This window comes from Eptatretus burgeri, chromosome 10 (assembly GCF_056783735.1).
Source record: "Eptatretus burgeri isolate ZD-2024b chromosome 10, Ebu_testis_v1, whole genome shotgun sequence".
Classification (NCBI taxonomy): domain Eukaryota; kingdom Metazoa; phylum Chordata; class Myxini; order Myxiniformes; family Myxinidae; genus Eptatretus; species Eptatretus burgeri.
Window position 1 is genome coordinate 102,171,035 of NC_140970.1, and position 21,673 is coordinate 102,192,707.

Below are 21,673 nucleotides of genomic sequence, written 5' to 3' on the forward strand. Positions count from 1 at the left end.
GGGACTGCAAGCAGCAATCTCTCTTCAGGACTGTCTCGTATATCTTCTGTTCCTGATATTAACTCAGCCTGGGAATTCTTCCTCAGAATTCTGCTCTCTCTCATGCACAGATTCATCTCATTACATCTTCAGTTATCCCACCCTTCTTCCTGCCTTGAACACCGAATCCTGTGGTGAGACAGCTGCTCTGAACCAACTTGCCTTCTCTTCCTAGAAAGCAAACCCAGCCGAAGGCAATCTCAGATCATTCCACAAAGGCCGCAACAAGTGTGTGTCCACTTTCAGGAGAACCAGAAATATTCTGTCCAACCTCAGTATTGAACTTTCAAACTTGTCTCCCTCCTCTAATATCTGGTGGCAGCTTGTTAAGTCTGGCTGTGGTGTTTGCTCCCCTTCCATCCCCTCTCCCTCTATCATCAAATGACACCACAGCCAACTCCGCTCGTGAGAAAGCTGAACGCCTCAATTCTGTTTGCCTCCAAATATTGTCTCCAACCCCTCTGTCCCCGTCTCCCCCTGTCTCTCTGTCTCTCTGTCTCTCTGTCTCTCTCTCTCTGTCTCTCTCTCTCTCTCCCCTTTTCACCCGATCATTTGCCAGAAGTCATCTTCCATCTGCCTGGAAATCAGCCAATATTACCACATTACATAAAACAGGTGCAAAAACAGATCCCCCAAAACTACAGACCAATTAGCTTACTTCCAATCATCAGCAAGGTCACAGAATCCATCATCGCAGTTCACATAGAATCATTCCTCTTCTCCATCGGCCTCATCTCAGATCACCAACGTAGATTTAGACCAGGTCACTCGATCTTGGAAATGCTGCTTCAACTCTCCCAACAATCGAAGGAGGTCCTCAATGTCACACAAGAGCTAATGGCCATCTATCCAGACATATCTCAAGCTTTTGATATAGTTTGCCTTGTTCTCTAAACTCTTCAGATGTCCAAAGGGAAGACTGCATGATGGAGGATGCCCAGTTGAGATTGCCTTTGGAGGTGCTCTACCAGTGTAAAGTTTTAGAACACCCCCATTATTCCAATTTTTTCTGAAATTTAATCAGTTTAATGTTTCAATGGACTCTGAAATTAAAGCATAGAACAAATAAATAATTGCAGATAAAAATAAATCATGGAATCGTTTTTTTGAACAATTTAATCTAAATTTTTGACTCATCAAAGTAGCCACCTTTTGCAGATATAACAGCCGAACATACTCGTGGCATTCTTTCCACAATGGAAATCAACTATTGTTCGGAAAGTTCTTCCCAACACTGTTGCAGAAGTTCCCACAAATGTGTTGCACTTGTCGGTTGCTTTGGTTTCACCCTTCTGTCCAGTTCATCCCAAACCAGCTCGATGGGGTTTAAGTCTGGAAACTGTGCTGGCCATTCCATGATTTGAAGCCTACCATCTTGTTCTTTTCTTCTAAGGTAGTTCTGACACAGCCTGGAGGTATGTTTTGGGTTGTTATCGTGCTGTAGGATGAACCCCTGACCAACTAGGTGTAGACCAGAGATATTGCATGAAGCTGCAAAATGCTGTGGTAGCCATTTTGGTTTAGGGTGCCAGTCACTCTGTGCAAGTCACTGACTCTGGATCCAGCAAAAGAGCCCCAGATCATCACGCTTCCTCCTCCATGTTTGACAGTTGGTGTCACACACTGAGGAACCATCTTTTCGCCGATTCTGCGGCGTACAAAATCCCTGCGTGATGAACCGAAGATTTCAAATTTTCATTCATCGGTCCATAAGACCTTCCAGTTGTCAGTAGTCCACTGGCGGTGCTTCATGGCCCAGGCAAGCCTCTTTTTCTTATTTTGCCATCTTTGCAATGGCTTTCTTACTGCCACTCGACCTGTCAAACCTGCAGCCCGAAGTCTTCTCTTCACAGTTGAAACTGAGACTTCCTTACTTTGACCAGTGTTAAGCTGCTGTCTTGTGAGCCGCCTATCACGCAAGCTGTTGACTCTCAGAAACTTGTCTTCTGATTGTGTTGTGGCTTTGGGTCTGCCAGACCTCTTCCTGTCAGAGTTTCCTCCAGTTTCCAAGTGCCTTTTGATGGTGTAGGAAACTGTACTCACTGACACCTTGGCTTACTTTGCAATTTCTCCAAAGGAAAGACCTATACTTTTTAGGTTTATAATGCTCTGTGTCTTCCTTTGTTAATTGTCTTTTTCTCAGCATTATGATAGCAATATACTACTTCCTGCAGTGCAATATTGTTCAAATAATCCTACAGAGGGTGCAGCAACACAGTCTGTTCCAACACTGCTTTTATACAGACACAGGGTTTGTAACTAATTAACAAAAGTTGCGACACCTGTAGGAATTGTTTGCATCAACTTTCAAGGCTTAATTTACTTCCATTGCTGCAGAACAGCTGCAGTTGCAAACCCATTACTTGTTCCCTGAAAAGGGCCTTTTTTAACAACTCTGAAATTTACATCATTTTTCAGTTTTTGGTAACCTAAACCTTGTTTTTTAACCTCTGGCAGTTAACCGCTCAGCTTTGTACCATTTCAGATTGTTCACTGGATTTGAACTGCTTAAACTTCAGTGAAAACTGGAAAAATGGGGGTGTTCTGAAACTTTCAACCGGTAGAGTAAACTTAGATATGTACTTGTTGTATTTAGCAGAGAATAACGAGGGTAGAAAAGAGAATGGTTCTGGATGGGGGGTAATCTGGGATCGTGATGAACATCTTTCTTGAAGCCCTGGATGGAAGGATGAGATTGAAGAGGATGTGAAAGTTGGTTCCTCAGGTGGGGAAAATGAGGAACAAATGAGTGGAGGTGAGTGGTGATCCTGGATTTTTGGAGTTCTACCAGAAGAGGTTTGCTGATGGACCGCATGGACTCTGCAGAAACCTGAGGGGTGGAGGTTGGTGCAAAGCACGGAAAGAGCAGAGGACGCAGGAGCAGAAAGGAGACGAGAGAAGACAGACCACCGACCTGCCTGCGTTGTGAAAGTGATTGGCCCATCGACTCAGCTTCATCATTGGAGATTCCAATGATTTTGAAGACCTTGGTTTCCATGGCATCAAGCTGAGCACGGTGTGAGGCAGAGGTGCCAACCCAGAAGCAAGAGCAGTACTCCATCAAGCCGCAATTGAAGACCTTGTGGGTAGGTAAAATTCAGGTGTGCAAAGGAAAGACTGCACAATGCAGGATGCCCAGTCAGAACTGGCTTTGGAGGTCAATATGGATATGTACCGTTGTATTTCGCAGATAATTCTTCTGAACAGCTCCTCTCACAGTGCTGTATTTCCCTGAGATGGGGGGGGGGGGGCATGATCCCGGTTCAATTCCCAGCCACACTCCTTTCACAAAAGGAAGACGTAGATACCAAAGTGCATCCCTCTCCCCTACCCTCCCCGAGAGCTGGCATCATGGCACAGCAAACAACAAACCGCAAACAGCAACAACGGCAATGATATTTATGGTCGCAATTACATGTAAATAGCAACAAACCTTGGCCTTTTGAGAAGGCAATACAATTAAGGGAAGTAGATTAATTTCTGCATTGATAGTAAAACCACAAATTAATTCAATTGTAGGTGAAAGGCCTTGGCTGTTGCAACACAGTCCTTCAAATGTTGCCCCGATAATAAAGTAAAGCAAATACACGTACCAACCATTTGCTTAGTGAATGAAGTTGGATCTCCGCAAGTCAGTTCCATGAACCTGTGTTTGCTAAGTTGCAGCAGTTTTTTTTTTTCATTAGTCTAGGGAGACAATTTCTAACTTACGAAGGAAAGAGAACAGTCTTGTCCAACATTTAATTAGAGAAAAAAAGTGTTAAAAATGAACAGAATGAGGGGCGTTCAAATGTATTTTCCAACTCAGGTGTACATTTACAAACAAGAGGTTTTCAACTTTATTACCTCCATCACCGAAGGTTGACGGAGGTTGTTTTCACCCCTGTTTGATTGTCTGTCTGTGAGCAGGATATCTCAAAAAGTTGTGGACGGATTCGGACAAAATTTGGTCGACAAATTCGGTGTGTGACGAGGACGAATTGATTCAATTTTCGTGAAGAATCTGATCCTGATCAGAGAATTTTTTAACAGTGATTCTTCACCATGAAGTGATGGGTCTAGAGCCAATATATAGCATGATATCTCAAAAAGTTGTGCAAAACTCGGTGGACAGGTTGGGTGTGTAACAAGGACGAATCAATTCGATTTTGGTGAAAATCTGGGTCCGGATATGAGTATTATTTAATTTTTCACTGATTCTTCACCGTTGAGAGATGGGGCTAATGAGGATTTTGCATAAGATCTCAAAAAGTTGCAGACGAGTTATGACAAAACTCGGTGGACGAGTTGTTTAGGTGACAGGAACAAGCCGATTCGATTTTGGTTCAGGTCCGGATTCAGATCCAACCTACTAGTGGAATACTAGATGGAAATTCAGATCCAACGCGAGCCATTCAATCTCATCGATGGAGGACTGGGTGCAGAACTTCATCAGGAGTGATGTCCCATGCTTCGGCTGCATTGAGTCAGGTCTTTGTTTCAGAGTTCCATTGGTGATCCATAATCTCACCACGAGTAACCAGACGTAGCAAAATCTTCACTGGATCAGCACTGATCAAAACTCCTACAACTCTTTGATGGACTCCATTCTCCGGTGACAATGTTGAGCACTGAGGTTTTGAGGAACCCATCTGGCAGGAACCTTTGACATGTCAAGATGTTCATTGATAATGGTTTTGATGCTTCAAACATGAATAGCAAACTGTTTTTCAAGTTCTGCAACCTTGATTCGGCGATCAGACATTTCGAGATTTTTTTTTTTCCAGCAGAGGTTGTTTCTCGACTGGTCGTGTCCGAGGGTCATCCAGACCTGGGTTATCTTCAATCGATTCCCTGTCATTTGGTCACTGTGATATAACGAGGGGAATCTTCCCCGAACACAGCAACCATGGAGTTGCATTGCAGTGCATTCTCTCTTGTACAAACATTTAATGACCACGCGTTGCTCAAGCTTAATTAAAAACTCCATCACTCAATGACTGATAAATTAAGTGGAACAGCATGGTCATCCACAGATAGGGATATGTACAGACATTAAATTCGGCATGAAAAAACAAACACTCACGCGATTGTTACTCCACGTACATGAAGCGAAAATAGACGATTGGTTCATGTCCGTCCATCTGTCCGTCTTATCAGTTTTCGACAATCTTTATTTTATTTAAATTTAATGACATTCTTGAACACTGAAGTACACACGTCATCATATTTCCAAGAACCTCCCGTTTTGCAGGAGGCCTACTGTACTTCAATTTAAATAAAGGTTCAATGTAGTGGTGTATTGTGGGTGGTGTTCGGGACTGCTTCTGGACTACTACGATAGCACTAAACTTTTGGATTTTTTTTTTTAAACAATCATTGAAATCTTCATTTTATTAATATTGAGGGACAGTACTGTATATCCTTCAACACAGTGTGTGGTATCATGTTCTATGAACTCTCTAGTTGTTCATGTGATGTATTCGACACAGATGAGGCCAAACCTCTGACGGAGATAAACGCTGAATGATTACATGCCCATTTCATTGTGACATCATGTAATGCTGTGTTGCGGCAAATGTTTTCATGTATAGATCCAACGTGGAAGTAACAATCTCAATACCGGGGTATCTCCACCTCCAGCAGTAATCACTGTGTTGCGCCGAACTTGCATTGACCATATGAGCACTCAAATCCAACATTGAGGAATGGCATTCCACCCCCAAATTGGATCCTATTCCAGCTCATCAAGGGTGCATGGCTGTCTTGGCCAGGTTTGAACGCACCAATCATTGATATCCCAGAAATGTTCAATTGGAATTAAATCTGGTGAGACGGCAGGCCAGGGTATCATAACAATAACATTGGCATTAAAAATAACTTTTTTTTTGTTTGACGGCCCTGTGAGCAGGAACATTATCGTTCATAAAGACCATTTCTGGACCACGTTGCAGGATGGGAAACACATGTTGCTGTAAGATCTCATGAATGTTTTGATCTGCTGTCAGATTGCAGCCATGGATATAGAGAAGGTTGGTGTGAAAGGTTTTTGGAATGCCACCCCACATTAAGATACTTCTACGTCCAAAATGTGTGGCTTCCTCGACACAGACTGGGGCATATCACTCATTGCATATTCTGTACAACACCCATCCTTGCCTTTCAAGGAGAAACCTGGATTCATCACTGAACATAACACTTGCCCATTGCCTCCATGTCCATCGGACATGCGGATTTAACCCTTGCAAGCGTGTGTCGGATGTGTCGCGGTGCAGGTCTTGAACGCTGAACAGGACAATGAGCATGGATCCCTTCATCACAGAGACTCCTCAAGACAGCATTGACACTTATCCCGCGACGTCCAGTGAGTGTGTTTGCAGTACTCTCGGCAGCTTGAAACAGTTTCTGTAGATTTTGGTTGAGGTCTGGATTGTGAATATATGGGTCCTGAACAGGCATCATTATCCTGTGAAGTCCACTTCTTGGCAGGACTCTGATTGATGCAGTAGCTTGGTAACGTCTTCTGGGGCCATAAGCCATTCCTCTCCTCAGGTTAAGGAGCTTTGCAGCATAGCAAATGGAAGAACCTGCTTGAAGGTGTCGAACAATTACTTAATTCCTCTTATTTTGTGACAAACATGGCATTGTAATGGATTGGTAAAGAATGTAATCAGTGTGTTTTTTTTGGGTGTTCTAGATGCTGGTGTCTTGGAAAGAGTTTATAATTTGCTCAGAATGCCTCATGTCACCTCTAAAACCTGAAGGGTGTGTGAGTTGCACATCCTGAACAATTATTGCATGAGGCCTTTGCATTGCATAGAAACTTGCAATCAGGTGTTCTGCAGATCCCTCGTGCCAAAAAGGCACTTGGAATGAATGCTGGAACACTCATTCAACAATTCCGTAATAAATTCTACATATTTGGCTTTCTATGGCATAGAGTAATATTCGTATATGTGTATATATATATATATATATATATATATATATATATATATATATATATATATATATATATATATATATATTCTTTCGGTAACGTGAACAAACTTCACAAGAGCAGACTCAACCCTTGCGGATAGTTACATTCAGCTTCATGTAACCACAGCATGGTTTTGCTCATTTCAGATGCAATGGGCTGGTAGGATAGCCAGGAGGTATTCAAACATGTCTCTGAGATGTCTCCCCTGGGTTTGAATCTCTGCCCAGCTATCAACTGTCATGGTGTTTCATTTGCAGAGGAATTCATCAATTCATCATCAATGTACCACCACCCAAAAGGGTTGTCCGTCTGAAAGAGTCACACCACATCATAAACTTTTTATATGACAACAGAAACAAGTCAGACATGTCGTATAATCCTGTTTTATTTTTAATTTATTTTTTTACAACATCATAACACTACTTCTCGTAAAAAGGAGGAGCAAAAAGAAGGTTAAAATAAACGACCTGAAAATGGAACCACTTCCAAATTACCTGAGTTCAACCTTTGCACTGCTGTCATAAAATGCATACGATTTGGCACTTGACCCATTTGAATGCGACCTTTGAAAACGTACAGAACATGGTATAGTCGTTCAAGTAGAAGAGTAAACGGTGGCTGAACGAGTTGTGGTCAGTGTGACCGTGATTGTACAATGGAGGCTCAGTTAAACCTGAATCCGTGCAGTCACAAACTCACAAGGACACCACCAACTGCGGTAGCCGTTTGCTGAAACCTCCTGGCATATGTGATACAGACCCGATGAGAATATCATCAGATTTCATAGTAAATATTTTCGATGGGTGGCTCAAAGTTCACAAACTTTATACAGGATTGGATGCACAAAACGGTGGCTTGTGGTCAAGCTGTTGGAACAGATCACACTGTGGCTTGACACAGTCACTATATGGAAAATGCATCGTGTGGTTACCTGTGTGGCAACGTTGCACAAATGAATCACCTTGCATCATCATAATTTGATCCAGTGTACGTATCGGCCCTTTTTATAGACGACAAGGCTTGTAAGTTTATAAGCTCCTGAAAATGCAGTGATGTATGAAGGGTTTTCCATTTTTCTTGTCCTGCTCATCAAATGTCGAGCCAAGTTGGCCTCATCTTTGGTAATGCTCCGGGAGGTTTGTATGTGCTTCACAGGTCTAAATAAAGCCGTGGGTTAGGGGCAGTCACTCCGCCAACCCAGGATTACTCGGTACCGTCTGATATGCCGCCTCAAATTACTCGGTGCCATCTGAAAAAAAAAAGTCTGATGCCATCAATGCATTTCCTCAACTTGTGAAGTAGGAATATAACTGTCTGTCTCCTTGTATCGTCTGGCACACAAGACGGAAATCGGCGGATGCCAACTGGTGCAGTCTTGGGTCCAATCTTCGATCTCATCTGGGTTGATTCTGATGGTTCTGACTTCCTTGAGTAGTGTACATCTGAGGTTCCCTCTTGGATGCCCTCACTCTGTTTTTTTTCCATTTGGTCTCCAATGGCAGGATTGCTTTAGAAGTCCATCATCAGACATTCTCAACACATGCCCGAGGTATGTCCTTCACTGTCTCGAGATGATTGTTTCGTTGTATTCAGCACATGATCTTTCTGTGACTGCATCATTGGCAATGGAGTCTGACCACTTCATGTCGAGCACATGATGAATGTCTCAGCATTGAAAACTTTTAAATTTTCTTTCAAGACTTTTATTCGTTCTCCACGTTTCTGATCCATACAAGAGGACACTTATGACTCGTTGGTGAATATTGAGCACCACCAGCCATACAGCGGGAGGCGGCCGGGTTTTTGTCATCACTTCTGTGTTTATTTAGTTACCGTTTCAGGTTTTGGCATCAAATTTTCAACAAATATGTTTTATGAGAATATGGAGAACACTCATGAACAAATTTTTGGTTCATGAAAAATATAAGTGACCACTATATTCGTTATTGTTGTGTGTCTGTCTGTCTGTCTATCTGTCTGTCTGTCCTGAGCATAGCTCCGTGGGTTTTGATCCGGTCCTGATGAAATTTTGGTGGGAGGTTTATATCATGATCTAGTTGTGTTTTCCTGAAAATGGGCGTGGTCCGCCCATAAAAAACATGTGTTTTTATGGGGTAGCCAATTTCAATTTGCATCTTCTCCGAGGGGGTTTGTCGAATCTGACAGGGGTTTCGGTATTTGGTTAGCCAAATGGCACCTGCATAGCCCCACGGAGCTCGATTTTTCATTTTAGTCCCAAGGTCACAAGGTCAAGGTCACAAGGTCAAGGTCACAAGGTCATGAACTTAGAAAATTTCGAATTTTGACATAAAAATTAGACGACCGCCCAAACTTTGAGAGCGAGGATGACAATATTTTTTCATGCATAATCTTGAGGTCATTCCCCACCTTAAGTCTTGCAACCATTTTTCTCTATCTCGAAAACCTTGCCCGTGGCGCCCCCTTCAAGTTTGTTTTTACGCTGATTTCATCAAAGTATGGATAATCCGATGAGTGCGAAATGCCATATAGCCTATATGACGTGATATTGTTCCTGCAATGTTCCAGAGGAAGTTTTGCACCAAAGGTCATAATCCTTGACCTTTGACCTTTAAAGCTCACAAAGGTCAAATTTTCAAAGTTGTGGGAATTGAACCGGGTTTTCGACCTTCTTCGAAGAACTAACTCCATTAAGCTATAGCACGTATCTTGTTTCCTTATTTTAATGTCCACAACATTGTTTTGGGACCTTTAAAGGTTATGCAAAGGTAAAAAAAAATTGAAGTTGTTGAACGAACCCGGGTTTTCGACATTTTGCAGCTAATAACCCGTCACTCGTACCACATCATGTTGATCATTTTTATAACTTGGTCAAACATTATCACGTTGTCTCATCCTTGACTTTTGAAACAACCTACATCGTCAAATACCACTCGTGAACTATTGTCGTCTTCAGACTTGTACTTCTTGTTTTTTTTTAGCTGTTGTTTTCTTAAACTTTAACTTGAATACAAAGTGGACAAGCGGATGGGTATTGCATTTTAAGATGCTTTCTAGTTAGTTTCATCCGAACGGGTTGCAAGACTATTGTCGTGCGCACTCACGCGCTGCGTGCGTGCGTGCGTGCGTGCCCATGTCTATATATTTTCGCTTTAATTTGTTTTTTTTATCTGCATCTGTTTGTCCGGTCGATACGAACTTTAAACATAGGAGGGACTCACTTTGGAGAATATTTCATTGATAATTCTGATGTTGGCGGTCACATGGTATGGCAGCCATATTGGATTAAAGTAAAAGTTTGGACATCTTTTTCTCCAAAATAACTCAACGAAAAAGATTGAAACTTGGCATATGTCAACTCCCCATGGGATGCGTAGAGTGATAATGATGACGTCATTGGTGAAGTGGTATTCCCACCATAATTGGTTGAATCAAAATCCTTATCTGAAAAATCTGAAACTGCATATACTGTATCTGGTCTATGAGCTGATATAAGTGAAGAATTAAATTCATGACATCATTGGTGATGTGTTCTGGCAGCCATATTGATTTTGAAATAAAAACGTTAAAAATCCTCTTCTGCAGAACCACGTAATAGATCGACGCAAAACTTCATACATATGGACTAGCCACGGGGAATATAGTTTGAAATTATTTTCATATTCACCTTCATTGACAAAATTTTGTCTTAATGTGCATAAATGTGGCTGTTAAATATCCTAATAATTATTCAATCTGTGAGAGAATCAATACCTTTGCTGATGACTCCACCCTCTGTCGTACCATCTGCCATCCCACAGATCGGCAAGCCGCAGCTTCCTTTGCTCTCTGCAGATCTGGATAAAATCACAAACTGGTCCAACACGTGGAACATGTCTTTCAATCCTGACAAATCTCACACTCTCAACATGTCTCTCTGAAAGGACCGTTTAGAACCCCCACACCCCAAATCTACCTTCTCAACAATCCTCTGGAAGAAGTCCTTTCATTCAAGCTTCTAGGTCTCACTATCTGCCATGATCTTTCCTAGGATAGCCACATTTCCAACCTGGGGAACAAAGCCAGTCGCCGACTGGGCATCCTCTGTTGTGCAAAGTCCTTTCTCGGTCCACCTGAGCTCCTGACCACAAACAAAGCTTTCGTCCACAGCCTGATGGAGTACTGCTCTCCGCTCAGGGCTGGTGCTCCTGATTCTCACCTTTCTCGGCTTCACTCATGGAAACCAAGGCATTTCAGATCATTGGTATCTCCCTCGATGAGGCTGAGTCTTTGGGCCTCCCACTCTCTCAATGCAGGCAGGTCGGTGGTCTTTTTGTCTTCAACCATATCCTCTCTGGTCTCCCCCCCTGCTCTCTCTGCGATCTGTCACCACCATATTTCCGCAAGGCGCTCAAGGTTCGCCAACAACCCCCTTCTGGTAAAACTACCAAAATCAGGAATCACTGCTCACCTTCACTCTTCCATTCCTCTTTTTCCCCACCTTTGGGATAAACTCCCACATTCTCTCCAATCCCATTATTCCCTCCAGGCCTTCAAAGCAGCTGTTCACCACCATCTCTTATCTTCCCCCATCCAAAACCTCGATCTCTTCTACCCCCGTTAATCCACCCCAAACTCACCTCCTTCAAATTCCTTGCTTTCCTTCCAGAAAGTCCCTGTGATGTCCATCTGGTATACCCCATGTTCCCCACCCCACCCCTCTCCCTTCCACAGATATCCTAATGTCTCTTCCCCACTGTTTTGTCCTTCCCTATCCCACCCCTCTTGTCTCATGCCCCCCTTGCTGTGCGTTGTGTGTTCGCTCTCATACGAGCCTCGACAAGGTATACAGAAAAGAAAATATATAACAATACATGTCAGCGTGTGTCAGTGTGTCATTGTGTCAGTGTCAGTCAGTGTGGCTCCTCCACAACTCCAAAACATGAAACCTAGCAGTCTGAAACTTTGTGTGCACACTAAGAGAACTCCAAGGGAGTACATGAATGAAAATTGCAGGTTTGGGTTAATTAAAACACTCCTTCTGAAGATGATTAACGGCCTTATTTAATTATATCCTTTATCAAGGCTCATCCTCGGTCACCTCACTCTCCCTCTGCGGGGTCGTAATTCACCATTTTTTTGGCCTGCTCAACAATGCCTTGAATTGGGAAGAGGCTGCAATGGTTCCTTCACGATAAAGTGCTCAAAAACGTTTTTTCATTTTCCTAACCTCTAGAATCTCTTAACCTGAGCCGATTTTAAAACTTTAAAATAGAGAATTGGCCTTAGCAGCACTTCCAAGTGCGAAAAAAGTGTTCATTTGTCTAATTCAGACATTGCTTGACATTCCGGGTGTCTCCGAGTGGTGTGCTATAACCGATCGCTAATCGCTTGCCAAGCCAGCCATTCATTATCAACTGTGTCATTGGAGTGATTATCTGAGTGCTTAAGCTACTTGGCAAGTGCTCTACAATTTTCTTTGATGTTCGTTTCAAAGCCATGGTGATACACGGCAAAAGTACCTTCCTGGACTGTCAATCTGAATAAATCGCACATCGACCGATTGTGACCGTTTCCTCCATTTCATCAGGGCCTGTGGTGCGGTGCCTCGCCCCCTGAAAATGTTGTGTAATTTCATTTTTAGACGGTTTGCTCTCATACGAGCCTCGACCAAGGTATAAAAAAAAAAAAAAAAAAAAAAATTGCTTTGTTGAACCTCCTTGTGTGATCTGCTTTCATTATCCACCCATCACTTCGACGTAGACACATGTAAAAACAAAAAGGATGTCCATCGACCTCATGTTCATGTTCGGAGTTCCGCCATGTTGGTTTGAGTTGTTGAAAGCATAGACTGACATTTTGTTCTCTGTGGCTTTATATGTTTTTTTTAATTGAATTTCTCAAATATTTCACTTGAATTCCACATTTAAAGAACCATATTTTAAGGTAAGCCTTTGTGGTTCTCTTTTTCATGGACATTATCGGTGCGGAACTTCGTACGGAACTTGGAACAGGCCGCGTTTGCCACGCAGGAGTGGAGGCTCCTCACCCGGTGATTTAACAAGCTTAGCAGGAGACCAGCCATTACCTTCAAATGCAAAAAAACAAACAAATTTAACTGATGTTTTAATGGGGTCGGGTATGCCTGGAACATACAACGTCAAAAATTACTGCTCGGGTAATACATTACCTTCGTACGGCCAGGATGGAGGTACAGACATACGGTAGGTTTTAACTTGTAACCTCATCAGCATATGAGCGATCGCATTTTTGTCTCGAGACTGTTTCTAAAGCAATTGGTTAATTACATGAATTGGATGTGCTTTACAAAGGTTCATGTCCTGTAGTTTCTCTTTGTGAGTTTTTCAAAACAAAATAAACTAAATAACATCCGATTTCCGAGCCGTTTGCCGCATTAACGTGTTTTCTAAATTTAAAGAGCCAATTTTCTTCCTGTCACATGACGATTGGCAGCTGTTAATAGATATTAATGTTGATGCACATCTCTTTGAAATGTTTATAATACAACGTTGTTTTTTATAATTTGTTTATTGAAATCCCCCCAAAACAAGGGTGAAAGCTACTCAAGGTTTTTGGGTTGTACACAGTGCGTACTGGAGTCGGTAATCACACTGACTCCAATCAGCTGATGCCAATTAGTGAAAAATTGCTGACACCAACCAAGCACTAATATATATATATATATATATATATATATATATATATATATATATATATATATATATATATATATATATATATATATATATATATATATATATATATATATAGTGTGTGTTGTGTTGCTCATAAAGCATAACATGTTCTCTTTGCAAACTCCCCTCCCCCCACCTCTCTCTCTCTGTCCCATCCTCACTCCTCCCCCTCCTAATACAGTGCAGCACCCTCCTCCCCCACCTGTTTCTCTCTGCCTCTTTGTCTTTCTCTCTCCCTCTCTCTGTTTCAGGATGTATCTGGACGGTGGTTATCTCTACGTGTCAAGACAGTGGTTATCTATGGACGTGTCCTGACAGTGTATGTCACCGGATGTGTCTGGACAGTGTTTTTATTATTATTAATTTTTGCATACCATGTTGAGGCTCCTATAAGAGTTAATACATAGAAACATATAACAAGACAGGAGACAAGAGGGGTGGGAGAGGTAAGTGCAAAATAGTGGGGAACAGATACAATAGGAGATCTGTAGAAGGGAGAGGGATGAGGTGGGGTACACAGGCTAAACAACAAGGTACTACAGGGACTTTCAGGAAGGAAAACAGGGAATTTGAAGGAGGTGAGTTTTGGGTGGCTAAACAGGGGTAGAAAAGATCAATATTTTGGATGGGGGAAGATAAGAGATGGTGGTGAACAGCTGTTTTGAAGACCTGGAGGGAGGGGTGGGATTGAAGAGAGTGTGGGAGTTTGTTTCAGAGGAGGGGAAAAAGAGGAATGAAAGAGTGAAGGTGAGCAGTGATTCTTGATTGTGGTAGTTTCACCAGAAGGGGGTTTTTGGCATACCTTGAGCGCCCTCCGGAAATATAGGGGGGGGGGACGGTAGAAGACAGAAAGACCACCGACTTGCCTCTGGTGAGAGAGGGAGAGACCCAAAGACTCAACTCCATCGTGGGAGATACAAATGATCCTAAAAACCTTGGTTTCCACAGCATGAAGTTCACCGAGGTGTGAAGCAGGAACACCACCCCAGATGGGAGAGCAGTTTTCCATCAGACTGTGGATGAAAGCTTTGAAAGTGTTTTGAAGCTCAGGTGTGCGAAGGAAGGACTTTGCACAATGTGGGATACCCAGCTGGCCACTGGTTTTGGAGGCTAGCTTGGAGATGTGGGTTTCCCAGGAGAGATTGTGGCAGATAGTGAGGCCCAAAAGCTTGAATGAAAGGATTTCTTCAAGAGGATTGTTGAGAAAGTGGATTTGGGGGGTGGGGGGGGGGAAGGTTCAGATGGTCCTTTCAAAGAGACATGGTGAGGTTGTGAGATTTGTCAGGATTGAAAGACAAGTTCCACGTGTTGGACCAGCTTGTGATTTTACCCAGATCTGCAGAGAATAAAGAGGCTGCTGCTTGCCGATCAGAGGCGTAAGAGATGGTACGGCAGAGGGTGGAGTCATCAGCAAAGAGATGAAGAGGATTTTTCAGTCTGAGAGATCATTGATGAAAACCAGAAAAAGCACAGGACCCAGAATACTGTCTTGAGGAACTCCAGCCTGGACAGGAAGAGGATATGAGGAAATTCCATTAAGTGCCACACGTTGACTGTGATAGGAGAGGAAGTCAGTAAGCCATGAGTTTTTTTTCTGTTTTTGGATCTGTTTTTGCACCTTTTTTATGCAGGGCGGTAATGTTTGCTCATTTTCATGCACATGGCAGATGGCATTGAGCAAATGAGAGGGTGAATATAACAGAGAGAGGGTGAGCAAGAGCAGAAGAGCAGGTTTTTACGACACGTGGGCTGATGCCGTCTGGACCAGTTGCAGAATCTGAGTCGAGGTTTAAAAGCAAGCTCTACACCTTGTCAGGAGAAAAGGACACAGAGTCCAGGGACAGCTCGATGTGACTGAGTAATGTGGGTACAGAAAGTGATGGGTTTGGGACACAAGATATAGAAGCAAACACAAGATTTCAGCCTTTTCGCATTTGTCTTTGGACGGTCGGTGCTCGTCTTCAGACTTATCCGAACAGTGCTCGTCCGGACGGTGCTCATCTCTGGATGTGTCTGGACGGTGGTCGTTTCCGGACGTGTCCGGGTGGTGTTTGTCTCTGGGCGGTGTTTATAGTATGACCGGCAGAAAATGTATTTCAGACATTGTGTTGTTTCCACTTCACTGTTATTCTATGCAGAATCATTTTTAAGATGAGACATTATGTCATCTATTTAACGCTCCACCACATGTCTGCTTTCCCTTCTCCCCATCCCTCCTCGTACCCCCTCATTCCTCACTCCCCCAACCCTCTTGCTCTCCCGTTCTAGTCCTGTTCTAGTTACCCTGCACTCTCGAAGCGAAAAACAGGGTTAAGCAATCGGTTGCGTACGTGCGTACGGATGTACGTGTCTTCATTTAAAATTCATTTTCTCAGCAACCATTAGTCCGATTGACGCGAAATTTTCCAAATAGGTGCGCCTCCTGTAGGAATTTTTAGTCATAGCTATGACGTCATAGGTCACGTGGTACAGGCGCTATCTTTGAAAAACCGAAAAACTTTGCACCTCTGCATCTCTGAAACCGCGCCATGGAAAAAATTGAAACATGGCTCATTGTCAAACACTCCCCATGTGGATTAAGATATGGTAATGATGATGTCATCGGTGCCTTCATTATGACGTCGTAATTTGACAAGTGCAACGCTTGATCCGGTCAGTATGAAAAAAAATTCTCTAATTGTTGGTCCGATTGACACAAAATTTTCCACATAGGTGCGCCTTCCCCTGCACAATTTTTTAGTCATAATTATGACGTCATAGGTCACGTGGTGCAGGCGCCATCTTGGAAAAAAACCCCCAAAAAATTGCACCTCTGTATCTCCGAAACCACTGCATGGAAAAAATTTACACATTGCTCATTGTCAAGTACTCCCCATGGAGATTAAGATATGTTAATAATGATGTCATCGGTGCCTTCATTATGACGTCATAATTCGATAAGTAAAAAATTATCTGTAGTTGTTGGTCCAATGGGAACAATTTTCACCATTGGAGTGCCTCCTCCTGTAGAATTTTTCAATGATAATTATGACGTCATATGTCATGTGGTGCAGGCAACATGTTGAAAAAACCCGAAAAACTTTGCCCCTCTATATCTCCAAAACCGCTCCATGGAAAAAATTGAAACATGGCTCATTGTCATGTACTCCCCATGGGGAATAAGATATGTCATCGGTGCCTTCATTATGACATCATAATTCAACAAGTGCAACACTTGATCAGGTCAGTATGAAAAAAATGCCTCTGCATTTATTGAATCCGCTAACCGATAAATGCCAAACTTTAACCAATTGATCAACTGCCCATGGGAAATACAGTTTGATAAAAGTGACATCATCGGTCACTGATCTCGCCCCATATTGGATCAAAGAAGAAAAAAAAAACCAGAAGAGTTGGCTTGCACCAAGTCCTTCTCAAGACTGTGCAGGGTAAGTATTCTATGAATACCATCTCGTTTAAGCTTTGCGGTCATGCTCAGGCTTTTGCTTTTCCATACAGATGCAAGTCTCTTGATAACACTGCTGGCTTTTCTAGAGGAACATCTGCACTCTGGAACATCTCAAATCTTATTCCACCGATGGCACAGCATGTGGGATGAAAAATGAGGAGACGCTGCTGCCACACTCACATGATGCAAGTAAGACTGTATTGCTGCTTTCTGAATGAATGTCATGAAAGAAAACCAACGAAAATGTCGGAATAGCAATGTGAATGCAGTTAACTACACTCAACATCATGAACTTGGCTCTTTATGGAGAAAGGGACATGTCGCACAAACTGTTTAAGGTTGAGAGTCACTGTCCATAGGTTGTAATGTAAATAGATCCTTATATGGGAGCTTGAAAGCAGGACTGAAGCTGCCATCTGAAGACAATGTAGCATATCATTGTTTTGTTTCTTTGTTGTGATTCATGGCAATGTCTTGGTGGTTAATGTTTGTAATCATGATCTTTCTGCTTATGATTCATCTCCTGCTTCAAAGTCCCGTCAAGGTCGAGTTGTTGAATTGTTTTCCATCAATGTGTGTGTGTTTGGCTATCAAAGGAAAGGCTGTGATCAGTTTTAAAAACAACCCTTCTGCTGCATGTCCATCAGCTTTTCTTAATGTTGCTCTTCATCTTTTGTTGTAGGCTTTAAGATAGCTCAGCTTGTATCACGTTTACGCATTAGCTGTCTGTTCTGGGTCCAAGTGCACTCAAAGTGAGTGTTCTGGGTCCAAAGTGAGTCCACACCAAAACTGTCATCCTGCTGCAGTCATAGGGGAGCTGCATCACGGAGTATGCGTTTAACAAGTAATAATATGTGCTATATTATAAATGGAACTCGATGAAAAAGACAGTTAAAAAGACTTGTACATTTTATTAATTTGTTCTCCATATTCTCAGAGTGAAGGTTTATGTTCAAGGTTTGATGACAAAAGCTCAATTGGTTAAAAAAAAAAAAACACAATATTATGGCTTGGAGAGACACACTGAAGCTCAATGGTAAATAAATAAAGAAACATGAAAGCTCATTGGACACAGCTGCAGCAACTCCTTGGGCATGGTATCCATCAGAGCATCAAGACCAATCGGTGTAACCACCCGCCATGATCTTGCCACGATCTGGTCTCCGAACCTCAGAGAGTGCTGCAATACCGATATCCAAACGCTTGAGCTCAGATGATAACAGAGACAGGTTATCATCCTCTCTTAGGGATAGGACATTCCAGGCACCCACCCGAAGGGACCGCCTCAGGTTAACCCAAGGAGACCGCCATCCGGTGGACGACATCGCAGTTCCAGGTATTCCAGCTGCACAGGAGATACTCCCATGGAGTGCATTTTTAGTTTTCTTTGCATTTTTCAAATGTTTTGTGGAGTGAAGTGTGTTACGGTGTTCCGGAGTGCAAATCCTGCCACCAACCTTTAAAAAAAGTAATTTAACTGCAGGAGAACGTCCGCAGACACAGTTGGGCACTAGATACGGATGGCCGTTGGCTCACAAAGAGCTCCTCCGCCCTTTGACAGGTTTTGTTCTTCATCCAGCTGGGTGTCCATATCATACACCCTCCTTACCAGGAAACCTGGTGGAGGAGATGGTTTAGTCACCGACAACCCGACCATGGAGCAGGTTAGTGCAGGTTTACATGATACTTGGAGCAAGTCAGATCTAATCTGGCCTGACCTGACAATAACTGCTTCATCGAGCTCCAATTTGTTAAACATGATCCCCATTTGGTGATACATTCTAACTGCATTTAACTAGTTTATATTTATTGAAATGGTTCTTCAGCTGGTCCTTAAATTAATCCAAGCAACAAATTTTCACTTATGCACCCCCCCTTGGAGTTCCCTGAGTATGCATGCAAAGTTTGGGGCCACTGGGTTTCATGGTTTTGGAGGAGATGGACACATGGGCGGACAGATAGACAGACAGACAGACAGAGTGCTGCTTTATTATATAAATCCATGTATGCATCAACACAGTATCCAATTTCACAAATGCCTTTGCTATATATCCAAATCCATGTTACCATATGCAGGAGAAGTTTATCCTCTACCATCCGTACGAGGCCAAGTTGTAAAGCAATCACGATCAAGGCCTTGCAGTACGATTGTCGGACATTACACGAGCGGTGAATACAAGTTTCAACATCGAAGTGTTGTCAATGACTTCAATCATTGTGACGTTTACACTCTCAATCACAAGATCCGTTCACTTCACGATGAAACTTTCACCGGTCCAGGCCATTAAACCATCCTCTGCAGGCCCAGGCAGCTCCCAGCCTCATACTTGCAGACACTTTTGATAAGTAGGAATTAGTAACTGACTATTTCCCATCAATGTCTTTTGAAGCAATGTTGGGACGATGACGGATGGTGGGATGTTTGGAATGTGGATTTCTCTCGTTCTCGTGTCCACCCTTGGCCCTACTCAGGGATGTGTTTGTGCGATGAGAAGTTTGAGGAGGCGTTGTGTTCTAAAGGGCTCTTTTGAGGATGTTTCTGGAGGTGGAAGCAGTGCTGGCAGAAGAACGTTTCCCACAACGCCTCGCCAGCTCATGCCATGAAGGGACACGTTATGTTTTATCGGACGGGCGGAAAAGTGGAGCCGGGATGCAAATTATAACGGTCTGTGGAATTAACAAAATTATTTTCCAACAGTTACACCTTGTCTTTATTAAAGATTCCATTTTCGGATCCACAATTTTTTTTTTCCAAAACATCTGATCATCTGGTCATTAAATCAAATTCATTCAAAGGTTGCAGAAGTAAGATAATAAAGGTATCATTTATAGGTGGCATTCTTAATGTTTAATAGGTATATTTTGGTTGGGAAGTTTTTTTTTTTTTTAAACATCCCAAACATCCAATTTTCAGCATTCACCCCAAACCTCATCAAATGGATAATGAATAAGTAGTCTCACCCTGAAGAGGACGCAAGACTTGCAACGTGTGTGTGTGTTCGTATATGTATGTATATATATATATATATAGTTGTGAATCTGGAAGCCATTATCACACTCATCATTCAAGTCCTTTAGCTCAATTATCTCTGTAAGTACATGTTCTATAGATAGCTCGCCTTCCGTTGTTTAATGGGTAAATCTATGTAAATGCGCTGTGATTCATTTTAATAGTTATGGTTCAATATGAAAGACCCTCCTCCACAACTAAGAAGAAGAAGAACCCTCCTGTCCCGTGATTCAACGGTGTAAACGGGAATGAAGGTTGGGGCGGGTCTGGCAGAAAGCGAGGTAAACAGCCCCCACCCGCGGTTGCGGGGGGGGGGCGGTGCACGAGACCGAATGAGTCACGCCGGTAGCGAGGCGGGGCTGAGAGGGATAAGAAGGGGACCCTCTGCTTGGCTTGATGGTTGTTGTTCTGGTGCTGGTTCAGCTCGGCTGGAGTAGATGGTTCTTCTGGTGGCTGTTGTTCTGCTTCGTGGCCTCATCTTGGTTCAGCTGGCTCTTCTTGGTGCGTGGAGCTCTTCGCGGTCTCTGCTTGGTTCCCGGTTTGGTGCGACTTCTTGGCCTCATCTTGGTCGGTGGTTCTTCGGGGAAGCGACGCATGTGGTCGGGAAGGATCTGCGCCTCGTCTCACTCGCACGTGGTCCGGAGCGCGAGGGGATCCGCCAGAGCTCGGAAAGGATTGCGGCTTGCGGTGATTGGATCCAGCTCACCCACGCTGGTGCCCGGTCCGAACAGCTTGAAGACCACACGAGGTGGAAGGGTCCGAGGCAGACCCTGGGCTTCAGCTCATCTGTCCCTCCATGCTGAAGTCCGCATTAAAGGCATCAGCCACCATTTCTGGGGTGTGTGTGTGTGTGTGTGTGTGTGCGTGTGCGTGTGCGTGTGTGTGTGTGTGTGTGTGTGTGTGTGTGTGTGTGTGTATGTGTGTCCGTGGGCCCGTCTTACAAGTAGAAAACTGTTAAGTGCTTTGTTCACTGTATATACTTGCATTTATTGTATTCGGTATAGTTCTGCTCTTCTGTGTTCCCAAGCTCCCCATTATTACTCTAAATAAACCCCAATTGTTAAATTATCAGCTCATTTTGTGTTTCTTGCATTGGCTCGACATGACACGTGTTTGAGGATTAGTGTTGGCAAATTGTTAAATTGGACCGACGGTTCTCGGCAATAAAGCCGCTCGGAATCGCACACGGAACAAGCGCACCAAGCGGCTCATTTCCGTACGAGTTCCGTCGAGGGTGAACTTCCCCGGTTGTCGGACCACGTGGGTACTTCGGTAAATTGAAAAGTTGGTAATCGACCCTACCCCACGTGGTCCATCCATTGGCGAACTTCGGTCCAGGCAGGACCGGTCTGTTCTGGAGTTATCCGAGGTGACAACCTTTACATTCCGGACGATCGGTCGAGCTGGCTTGCGGTTCCATCTAGCGGTCGTGCTAACGGCCTACGTCCTGGCCCCGCAACAATATATATATATATATATATATATATATATATATATATATATATATATATATATGTACAGAAAATATATATATATATGTA

The 21,673-nt window shown here is 43.2% G+C and overlaps 1 protein-coding gene across 3 annotated transcripts in view; it reads left to right on the forward strand.

Annotated features, from left to right (window-relative positions):
• Positions 1 to 6,363: 6,363 nt before the first annotated feature.
• LOC147019320 (lipoprotein lipase-like) overlaps positions 6,364 to 21,673 on the forward strand; it is a 157,304-nt gene continuing 141,994 nt past the window's right edge. Inside the window, exons 1-2 of one of the 3 annotated variants that reach the window (XM_085899717.1) lie at positions 6,364 to 6,382; positions 17,209 to 17,311. The gene's annotated coding sequence lies outside the window, so the exon portion shown is untranslated. Of the gene's footprint in view, positions 6,383 to 8,281; positions 8,550 to 14,909; positions 17,312 to 21,673 lie in introns of those variants that run through there. The other 2 variants (XM_085899716.1, XM_085899715.1) reach the window with 2 other exon arrangements.